General features: G+C 36.1%; 1 protein-coding gene across 2 annotated transcripts in view; it reads left to right on the top strand.

Moving 5' to 3' along the window:
• DTNBP1 (dystrobrevin binding protein 1) overlaps positions 1-12,406 on the top strand; it is a 208,979-nt gene that overhangs the window by 147,114 nt on the left and 49,459 nt on the right. The gene's annotated exons all lie outside the window — the stretch shown is intronic.

Below are 12,406 nucleotides of genomic sequence, written 5' to 3'. Positions count from 1 at the left end.
TGTTGGACCAAGGCCATGGTAGATCCCTTTGTTGTCTATTAGGATGAAAAAGTTTAATTTATGATGAACTTCTTTTCATTATTGTAGACAGTAATACCCTTAATAATCAGTTAATGATGTTTATTATTGAATAATTACTATGTCAATAAGGAGAGACAGTATAATTTGTTATTGATTATTACATTTTTTAAACTATCAAAGCTCTATAGTATATTTTTAAATGACAGGAAAGTGTTTTGAATCATGATGTCAATCATAACTTGTCAGAGAAATAGTAGACTAGAAATAAATATATTCCAGACAGTAATCTTAAGCTTTTTGCCTTCAAAATGAGTTTATAAATAAACTCATTAGTATATTTCTCTAATGTAAAAATTTGAAGCAAATCAAATTTTACAAACCTAATGTTTATATTGCTGGTTGTACATATGATTTAAATTAGTTTAAATTTAAATCTTTACATAAAAGATACAGAGTTATATTTAACATACTGATACCTTGTGACACTGAGATTTATTTTAAGAAACTGGTTTCTTGTCTTAATGCTGTGTTAAAACGATATTCACTCCATGCATCATTGAAGTCTTCCAGTAATTAACAAGTTGTTAAGAAATTGTAATGTTTGACATAGACTATTTGGGAAGATTGGTTCAGTTAAATGTTACCCTTTTGATTGCTAAAATTCATATTGTTGAAATGTTCAAAAATTATTGCAATAGTGGTGTTTCTAGAAATATAAATGAGTATGTGGTTTTTTAATTGTATAGCATTTATATTGGAGATCACATGTAAATGTAAGCACTTTATTTCAATACCATTTCCTAGATCATTTAAAAAATACCTGGCTACAAAAATTGCAGTTTACAGAAAGGCAAAGACAGGTTCCATGAAAAGAGAAAGTTCTTTGTCTAAATGAAGAATTGAGTACTCTGAAGGTATTCCTTTAGATTTTTAAAGGAGTTTCTCCAGGAAAATATTACTTGGGACCTCATTCTATTTGTGGCTGAGACTTAACAGATAAAATACAGGGATCTTGTGGGGCAGATTTGCATTACCCCAGAAGTTGGTCTTTTATCTCTCTGAGGATGATCATAATTTCCTAGAGCAAGAAAGGGGTTAAGTGTCCTGTTAATCTTGGATATTCATTATCATCTTGTCTTCCTTGTGAAAGTAGTACAGTTTTGTTTTGTGATTTTTTTTTATGGAGGGAAAACCAGCAAAGGGAGGAAAGTTAAAACAAAAATTGAGTATTTATTTTTTTTAAAAAGTCATTGTTTTGCATCATAACAATGTAGAATCTTTTCAACTGCTTAAAATTTCTTTTCCTTTTCAAGAAGTCTGCTGAAAAAGTATGTATACAAGGTATGCCATATTAACATATAATAACATAAAAGATAATAGTCAACACATTATTTATTTTTGACATAATCCTAACTACAAGAAGCATTTGAAATTTAGTAGTTTTGAGTTACAGCAAAATTATACAATGAAAGCTTCTGTTAATTTAACATTCCTTCTTAAGAAAACTTATTGTTCTTGTCTGGAGTAGTAAATATAATAGTCATTTTCCCAAATAATCATATTAATATTTCAGTTTATACTAAAAATTTCAAAAGCAGTTATATTTAATTAATGTGTGTTCTTTTCTGATGCACATTATTAACATTTCCCTTCCCCCACTGATCTCATTGGATCTATGAGAATTTTGGCCAAAAAATTGTTTTCTAACAGTATGGACAAAAACCTATACTGATATTTTGAATATGTAAGTCTTTAGTCAAAATGTTTTATTTATACTTATCTTCTATAAAAGTATATGGTATGTGTAGCATTAATATCAGTGCAAACACTCAGTTATAATAGTAATCTGGTTTCTACTAAAATTCTAACAAAATTGTCTATGCAATAATAATAGACTTTAAAAACTGATTTGAGACATTTATCAGCTTCCACAAATTTTATCCAGGTGTTTCTTTTTTAGCACATTTACTTCTCTTGTTTTCTTTGATACTCCATTAGGTTTTGCATTGGGCAATTCAATCAGGAGTTATTAAATACCCCCTATTCTGCTAGGAAATTGTAAGTTTCTGGAGGACAGGGACTTTAATTTTCTTATTCCAAGGACATGCTACAGTACTTTATACATAGTAGTAGTCACTCGTTAACCGAGGATGATGATTGTCTTTGTGCGTTTTCATCTGTGATGTAGATGAGCGTGCACAAAAACACTTGTGCGTGAAGGAGATTTAAGTGGAAAAGTCGATGCACAGAGACAGTCCCACTCTCTCGGCGTTGGAAGCCTGAGTCCAGTGGCACTAAAAATCCTTACACCTGGAGACTTCCTCAACTGCATTGGGTGGCCGTGTTGTCTTTTGTGCTCCAACATGCCCTGAGCACTCCACAGTGCTTTGCTGCGTCGCCCTCTCAGCCGTTGAACCTTCTTATTGGTTTCTTCTGTCTGTTCCGCCGAAGCAGTCTTCACATGCTGGGTGAGCAAAGCCCTAGTTCACCAGGGGTCAACGACCCCATGGCTACACAAGGTTTAGCCAGCCTGTTGAAGCCGTTGCTCAGGGTGTGGCCGCTGCCGCATGTTAGCAGCTACTAGGAGCCACAAGTGAGAGCTGGGTGTCAGGTGGGGGTCACAGGTTGGAGAGCTGCCCTAAGAAGGCACGACAAGCCCTCCATACCAGAGATACTACTCCTCCCTGAGCACCCCATACACACCACTTTGTACATAGTAAGTGCTTAATAACTTTGTTGAATTGAAATGAGTTGAATGTGTAATCTACTATAAACTATGTTATTCAGTCAAACATTTAGGAAGGCAGAAGAGAGGCAAAGGCTAGACAACTGGAGTTAAGTGATTTGTCCAGGGTCACACAAACTGGGAATTATCTGAGTTCACATTTGAACCCAGGACCTCCTATCTCCAAGGCCTGACTCTGTACACTGAAGCACCTATCTGCTGCTAATGAAGATCACATGAGTTTGTGAAACAGCTGTGTCATTTGTGGATAGCTCTAATTGTTTTTGTTTTTGTTTTGTAAACAAAACTCTTTGTTATTTGGAACCAAAATCTTTTTCCTCATATTTTTCATTCATTGGTACTAGTTTTATCCCCGGAGCAACATAGAAGACACCTACATGTTCTTCCATATGACAACTCTAAAAATATGTAAAGAGAATTACATCTTCTTTCCTCTAAGATAAATATGTTTAGTACTTTCTCCCTTTCCTCCTACAACGTTATTTTTCAGACTCCCTACCACATGGTTACCCTTCTTTGAAAGCACACTAGGTCATTATTGTCCCTCTTAAAATATTATACCAAGAACCAAACATAATCTTCTAGATATAGTCTGACCATTGTCACTGTATTCTTCTATTATATGGAAGTCATGTTTCTATTAATTAAGTGTAGTTAGCTTTTTAGGGTGGTTATTTAATATATAGCAGGTATATCAAACTGTTTGATTATGCTGAACTTGTGGTCAACAAACCCTGCAGATCTTTTTCATATACAGAACTGTCAAACCTGTGTTCCCTAAAACTATTCTTATAAAATTGATTTTTAACCTTAAATTTGGAGTTTTCTTGTGTAAAGAACTTTGTTCCCAGTTCTCTCTTTTTCTGATATATACTTTAGCTCTCTATGCAAACAGACTTAAATTTACAAAACTGATATCTTACAGATGTTCATTTGTCAAGTCAAACAAATCAATTGCTTGAAATTCAGGATACATGTTCCACAGGGACAATGTACCCAGGTGATTGAATTGTAAGACTAACTCACAAAAGTTTATTTGGCTCACAAAGTCCCAGAAGTACAGTACTAATAGTAATATAATGCCTAGTCACCAGTTTAAAATGAATACATTTCCCATACAGAGATCCATCTTGGGATGCCAGAAACATATGCCTTATAGCTCGATGTGGGGCATTGGAACTTTCCCTAGCCTACCACTGATGATGTCTCCAGTAGTCTGGGGATAGTTAGCAGCTAGGATAAAAGCTCTTGGTTAATTTAAGGAGTTAGGATAAAGATTATTTGGGATTAGAGTTAGGATGGGAATAAGAGTTTGTGAGAAATGAGAAGCTAGGACAGGTTAGCTTACTTAGGAAATAGAATGGGGACAGTAATCAGTGGAAGGTATTTCTCTCCTTTATTCTTACTATCCTAATACACAGCTACATAACTGTAGGACCAAGGAAGATAGGGGGTGAAATAAAGAGCAGGTAACTTAGTCACCCTCAGCTCCTTCTTATTTGCAATTTCTGATAACCTATTCTGGATGAGGAAGAAGGAAAGGAAGAGAATAATTCCAGTAAGGATTCTCTGGCATGAAGTTGAGGGAGAAAAAATCAGTCAGTCATCCACCAAGCAATTATTAAATACATAGTGCCAGGTACTCAGCTATATACTGAGGATTTAGAGAAAGGTAGGCAAATTCAAGTTTTAATGGGTATAACATGTAAATAAAGGCACATGCAACATATATACAGAGTATATGGAAGGTAATCTGAAAGGAGAAGGTTTAGGCATAAGGAGGAACTGGGAGAGGTCTCCCATATATGAAAGGTAGGAGTTTAAATAAATTTTGAAGGAAGCCAGGGGAACTAAGATATTAGGGTGACAGGAATGAGCATTCAAAGCATGGGAGCAGACACAGGGCAAAGACAAGAGGAAGAGAGTGGTGTGGTCAGATCTGTGTTTTAGAAAAATCATCTTGATAGAGTAGAGGATAAATTGGAATGGGGAAAGACTTAAGGCAAGAAGAACAGTTAGAAAACTTTGAAAATAGTTCAGAGGTGAAGGAAGTTTATATTAGGGGTGATGGCTGTGGGAAAAGGGGAGGTATGTGAGAAAGATTATAAAAGTAGCCACAAGATTTGGTAGTAGATTGGTTTATTTGAGGTGAGAGTAAAGAATTAAGGATGGCCCTGAAGTCTCAAGTGACTAAGGGGATAAAAATAGCTTAACAGGATTAGGGAAGTTGAAAAGAGGGGGCCTATATAAGAGACATTACGAAAATAAAATTAGTAACTTTGACAACGTTGAATATAGGGAGGGAGAGACAATGAAGAGTTAAGGAGAACATCTATGTTAAGATCTATTGAGATCTGTCCAGCAGTCTCTCTGAGGGTCCAAGGTATCTCCATCTAAGTATGACAATCTGGTCAAGTAATGGATATGAGAGACACTGTGTGCTCAGACCTACATGCTTAGGCAGTGTTCTGCTATAGCACGTAGGTTCATTTATTATATAGGCTGGGATTACATACTTCTTTGGCACAGAATCAATTTTCTACATATTTTCCATAGTAATTAACAACAGAAGTGAAATCTGAGGAGATAGTCAATGAAACATTGTTGCTGTTGATGAATGGCATAGACAGGGTGATCTAGAGGTTAGTTCTCCCTGACCTAGGAGAATCGTTGTTGCTTTTGGTCAGCTTTCACAATCAATCACAATTACTTAGGAGATGGGTAACAACATTCTGTAGTTAGGTACAAGGTTAGAAGGTAATTTAATAATAGACCAGATTTGGGGTTTTCCTCAATTTACAAGTTCTGTTTTTCTTGTGTTACTTTAAAGCACCTGGCAATGTTGCCTGATTTCTGTCCATCAACAAATTCATTGGAGTGTGATAACTATAAGGAAAGATTTATTATAGTGCTCAAGCATTTGGCCAGTGTTTATTGTAGGGCCTTGAACTGTATCTGTGCTTGAGTGAGAGAAAAATGGAGTAATGGGCAATAATCTTTGGGCTTTAATTCTATAAATACAATCTTTTGGGGTAATAACCTAGAAGGATTTAAGTGGGATATATATGTATTGATCCTATAAGTATTTGTTCTCATATTGTTTCTCCTGTATTGGGCAGAGAATAATAATCATAACAAGTCCATTAGTTAGGAAAGTTGGAGAGAGAGAAGTCACAGAAGGTGGTCAATGGGGGGGGGCTTGTTCTCGGGGGGCTGCCTTGCAGTTCCCATCTCCCAGACTGTGACTTTGTCAGCCATTGGGGTTCTGTTGGCCCCCCCCCCCAGGGATCCCAGGTACTAGGAAGGAAGGTCGTGTCCTTGGTGATGATATGGGAATTAAGAAGGGGGAAAAGTTCAGGGAAAATAAAAATGAGTTGAGTTTGGGGCATGTTGAATTTAAAATGTCTAATAGGCAAATGGAAATATGAGACATGATCAGGAAGGGAAGAAAGGGCTGGATACATCAATCTCCAAAACTGATAGATCTATTTTGTTGATAATTGAACACATGGGAGTTGATGAGATCACTATTTGAAATAATATAGCAGGATAAGAGAAGAGAACCAACTACAAAGTCTTAAGGAACACCCACAATTAGAGGAGAAACTGAAATGGAAAAAAGTACTCACTTTCTTGTCTATCCTTGTCTTTTAGATGGTGGATAGTACCACTCACATATAGCCATACCTTTTCCCCACCTTCCTTCACAAAGCAGTTTTTTTTCCTTGTCATTGCCTTTGACTCCAGCCCTGTAGAAAGCTTTCTCTTCACATTTGTATAGATCAAGAAGTGATTGTGAGTGAATGAAGCCATTTGTCCAACAGTCCAACTTCAACCCTCAAACTAATAATTACTCATTTTTAACCTGGAGCACAGGGGGCGGGGAGCCCAAGTCAAATTTATTTTTTACTTTGTGGAACATCTATTTAAAAGTAATTAATCAAAACTAGTGATTCTCAGTATGACTTATTACCCAGCCAAGAGAAACCTTAGGACTTTGGGGCTAGGGCTTAAACTTTGGACCATTTTGGGGTCTCAGTATACTACTTACCCAGTTCTTCCTCCTTGATTGTTTAGGTATCTCTAGAAATTAGAAAAGTAGCATCATAGAACAGAGTAAGTAAACTTTGTAAGCAGTCTCTGTCATGCTCAGTCAGAAAGCTCTAGTGATTAGGGCTCTGGCAATGGCACCATAGACTGCTGAGTCTCGATGTTCTGCTGTCCAAGCTCTATAGTCTCCTGCTCTTGTTCCTATATTCTCTCTTGCTCAGAATCACATGCCACCACTCTTTGCTGCTCAGCCACTCTTGCCACATTTAAAAACTTTATGCAGACTGGAAGTCAAATCCAGCCCTCCTACTGTGCTTGCGCCCAGTGCAGAGCTCAGAATACTCTCCATCTTTCTCAGGAAGGAAAGAAAAACATAATCAATGATGCTCTGAATCCTCCTCTCTACCTCTAATGTGTTCTTTGAAAAGCAGTTACACTTTAAGTTCTGTAATCTTATAAAAAAGGGACTTCTTCCACTGGTATATCTATTCTAGCTTATCTTGACTTTTTAATCCTGTACAATTCTTGTCCATGTCCTCTCATAAACACAATTTAAGCTATCTATCTAAGCACATATCTGAACACTCTTGGAAAACTTAATATTAATCCATTCTGAATGAGTAGAAATACGATTTAACTTTATTGCAAAAATATCCATTTTTTCATACTGTGATAACTACAAAACAGCTTATTTTAAAATGTAGAAATGCTTCTTCTTCACCATCATTGAATATTTATCAGCATTCCCTAGTAGTACAACAGTGTCCTGAGGAGTAAGTAGTTGGTGTACTTGAAGACTTGACATTTATATGTATTTGAAAGATGATGTGACCTACAGCACTATATTGTGTTTCCCTTTCCTTTTTGCTAACTGTAGTATGCCCACAGCATCCAACTTCTCTGCTGAAATATAATGTAAATAGCACTTTCAAAATGATATAGATGATTTACTCTGGATCATTACCTTTAATTCTCAGAACCCTACGTTATCTGCTTTATTTATTTATGCTTCCCTTTTCTCCTATTTTGTTTGCAGCACTATATTCTATATTTAACTTAATAATTCATCTTCTTGATCTGGAAGTGTCTCTTTTCATATGTCATCTTTATCTCTAGAAAATGAGAAAAATCATCCACTATGTAAAACCAAAATCTTCTCCTTCTTTTGCAAACTGTGAGGGAGGGGTTGAGGAGAGAAAAAATAAAATTCAAAGTGAAATAACAGCAAAGGCTTATTTTTGTGTATGCCTCAAGAAGCAGCTATAAGTAATATCTTCAAAACAAAATGATGTTCACATTTCTGGGCCACTCTTCACATTATCTTATATATTTACCTGACTTTATTGTTCTTCAAATTAAAATTGTCAGAGACAGAATCCATCTTTTATGTAGTGCTAAGTATATATATTTTAATACAACTAATGAAAATGTTTATAGAATGATAATCCCTTGTTGCTAATTTTTAGGATATCCCTCAATTGCATGTAGTGTTTTTATAATAATGCACTCATAGTTTTTACCCTAGCCTTTCAGATGTGAAGTAGTGCTATTAATTTGATAAAAGATAATTAGGCTGTTGAAATTGTTACTGTCATATTTTTCCTATATGAGTTTAATAAGCATAGTGTGCAGTCAAAAATTTCCTAGTCCTTAGAAAAAGAGCTTAAGAAGAAAAGGTCTTTAATATGGTTTATGAAGTGATTCATTCAGCTTTAATATCTGTTTTGTTATTGTCAAGGTCTTGTTTTTTGAGATTGTGAAGGCTAAAATATCCTAAATTCTGAAAAATGTAGCATTTGAGATTTTTTTCCACAAAATCACTAATATGGAGAAATGTTTTATGTGATTAAACATGTAAGGGTTAAAAATTAAAGGGTTGGACTAAATTTATAAGAGTGTGGTAGCCAGAAATTATTACTTAAGTCAAAATGACTTTATAGCAATTTATAAAATAGAGAGAAAGATTGAAATTAAGGAAATGAGAGAGAGTAGATATTTACTCCGGCCTGGTCCAAACCAGGCAGGGCTTCAGAGGCCCTAGCAAAGGGGGCCCAGAAGTAAATTAAACAAAGGTTTTAGCCACAAGGCCTCCTCCAAGACAAGTGACCTCTCCAGAGGCTAGTACCTCCAGAGAAGCCAGGAAAGGGACTCGCCTATGTGGTAGTTCTAAGGGAAAATCAAAGAGCAGTCTGAGGTCCCAAGCCAGAGCTCCTTCAAGGTCAAGTTCCAAGGCAAAAGAGTGGCTCACAGGAAGTTCTTGCCACTTTTAAAGACCATTCCTTTTGTCAATCCCTGGCACTTTATGTGGATCAATTGAAGCTATAGTTTTGCTTAGGACTGCCCAAGGGGAAGTCAGTTGGTTTCTGATTTGTCACTTACTATAGTACATGTGGGTCACAGACCTCCCCCACTTGAGGATAAGTGGGGTGTATACACTTCTGGTGATTAAATCTTAAAATGGGTAAGGAAGAATTAATCCCATCTTCACACACATGTAAAACTTTATCAGGTTGCTGACCATCTGAGAGAGAGTGGAGAACAGGAAAGAAGTGTGAAGGAGGAAAGATCAGGAGAAGGAGAATTTGGAACTCAAAACTTTTAAAAAATGAATGTTAAAAATTATTTTTACATGTAATAGGGAGAAAATAAATATTATTTTTTAAAAAAAATATACATGAATTTTTTCCATTTTGAGGAAGTAAAAATGCAAATGTTTAAAATATATCAGAGAAATCTTAATAACTAAGTTTTTTTTTCTTTTTTTGTTATTGTTCACTTATCTGTGACTGTGATGGTGGACCTATGGCAAGCATGCCAAAGATGACACAGAGCCCTCTCTGTAGCCGCACTCAGGCCCCTGGCTTGCCTGGCTGGGAGCCTGGCTCTGCCCCCCCAGTGCAAGGGATGGGGCATTCAAACCTTTCTCCAGGCAGAGCTAGGCCCTGGCTTGGCCAGCTAGAAGCTTAGCCCTCCTTCTGAACAGGGAAGGGCAGGGGGGTAGGGGTGGAATTCAGTGTCGGGCTACACCATCCTGTCGGTGGAACACATCCAGGCCAGGGCTGGTAGTGTGGCCCTGGCCCCCAAATGCAAGAAGGGACTGGAGCTTCCTTGAGGAACCTGGCCCTGGCCTGGCCAGACTACATCCCGGCCCCACCCCCAACATAGGGGTGGGTGGGGTGCTGCATGCAGTGGGGTGGTGGGGTGGGGCATGTCATGCAGTCCCTAGAAAGTTCCAAAAGGTTTACCATCACTGATCTATGGGGTTTTCTTGCCAAAGATACTGCAGTGTTTTTCCATTTCCTTCTCTAGCAGATTAAGGCAATCGGACTTTAAGTGACTTGACACAGCTAGGAAGTGTCTGAGGTCAGATTTAAATTTAGTTCTTCCTGACTCTAGACCAAGACCTGTATCCAATGAGCCTCCTGGCTACCTCCAATAATTAAGGTTATTCAAGGCTAATAGTTTCTGAAGATAGCTAAATACTATACAGTAGTATACTGCTGGTGATTCTGGCTCTTAAACCTATCTTTAAAGATAACCAGCAAACTCCATTTTCTGTAGTAAAAATAATTGCATATTTTCATAATGAGAGAACTTAATCAAGTCTAGACTTTATCACTGTATTACTATATTTCAAGCTTTTGCTGTCAGAAATAAATTATTTGCTAGATTTTCAGTGCCAAGATATTTAAAGGTATAGTATGCATTTCTAGGAATATTGAGAATTGAGCCTTTGAACTCAAGATGAATGTATAGATATTTCTTCACCATCATTTTTGAATACTTAGCTAATATTCATTAATTGTGCAACAATATACCAAAGAATATTACTTTATTTACTACTACATAAGTCCCCTTGCATCCCCCATTCACATTTATACACATTCACATTTATACGTACATATACTCGAATATACTTATAAACATATACTCACATACATACATTCATACTCACACACTTACATGTACATACACATAGGCTCACAAATATACACTTACACACACACATATACGCACTACTCTTTCCCATTTGCTCCTTAATAATCTATATGAACTTGGACAAAGCACTTAACCTCTGTGGAACTCAGTTTCCTAATCTATAAAGTAAAGGGATTCTATTAGATGATCTCTAAGGTCCCTTGCAGATATAAATATATTCTATGGAATCTCTATTTCTTCTGAATATAGGAAGAAAGCACAAATATTCTCTTGAAAAAATAGAAGTGGTAGGCATTAAAGCAGGGAGGAGAAGGAGGTAATTCTCTGTGGAGCAATGATCTAAAGTCTTCAAAGGGATTAAGACAGAGATTTAGTGTGACAGTATAATATATTGTCTGAAGCCTATAATTTAAGTAGACAGACAATTCTTTGAATAAATTTGAACTGTAAGTAGCTAAAACCTTATCTTTGATCAAATATGCAGTTAAAAAAATTCATAGTGTGGAGGTAGGTATGCCTTAAAGCTAGATTTCTCAGAATGAGGAATTAAAATACATATATTAGAGGGGTTATTTTTAAGTTTATGTAGCATAAACAGTACCATAGTATGGTGAAAAGAGCAGTAAATCAGTAATCAGAAGATATGGTCCTCATCTTTACCTTTCACCAGCTGTATAAGGTTGAATATTATTTAACTTTCATAGACCTCAGCTTCCCATTCTCAAAAATGATCAGATTATACTAGATGATCTCTTAAGTCTTGTATAAATAATAACTTTGATCAAAGACATGGTTTTAATTTTGAAAGTTCTTCTAGATGAGATGCATGGTGATTGTCAAGAGCTAATCTTTAGTAAGGAAGGCTTAGGTACAAGTCCTATCTCAGATATATACTGGCAATGTAACCCAGGGCAAAACAATTCATTACTCAGTTCCCCTAATCAAGTCTCAGAGACTCTTGATGGCAGGATAGTTAGGTATATATCCTGGGATTTTTCTGAAGAGAAATTCCCTATACCAATGATATTACAAATTTGGACATGACTGTAGGATTGGAGAGGGGAAGAGAGTGGATAGAGAAGTATGGTTAAAGAATAATATGGTCAGTTGGATTTCAGAACTGGTTAAAATGAATGAATGTCAGCCATAGGACAGGTGTCTCAGGCCTACTTCTCTGGATCTCCTCTGTCAATATTTTTTGTCAGTTATTTGAATGAAGGAATACTGCTCAGGATATAAAGATAAATCATATTTTCTCAAATTTATTGGTAGCATAGAGTTCAGAAAATTAATATCTTAAAGGACAAAATCAGGAACTAAAAAAAACCTATCAGATTAGAATAATGGATTAAATTAAATGTGATAAAATTTAATAGATCCAAATTTAAAACCTTGTGTTCAAAATCTTATATACTTGGGTTCAAAAAAGCCAACTGCCCAGGTTGAGGAGATAAAGCTAGACAAGTTTTACAAAAAACATATCAAGGTTTTAGTGAAATGAAGACTCATTTAAACCCAATAAATATGGTGACCCAAAAAGTCAATGTCATATTTGGATGTAGTAATAATCACATGATGGCAATAATCAAAAAGATTGTCATAGGCCTGTTATACTATGTCATTGTCAACCCACATCTGGAGTATTATATA

Source organism: Monodelphis domestica, chromosome 3 (genome assembly GCF_027887165.1).
Source record: "Monodelphis domestica isolate mMonDom1 chromosome 3, mMonDom1.pri, whole genome shotgun sequence".
Taxonomy (NCBI): Eukaryota; Metazoa; Chordata; class Mammalia; order Didelphimorphia; family Didelphidae; genus Monodelphis; species Monodelphis domestica.
This window is presented reverse-complemented; position numbering and strand designations above follow the sequence as displayed.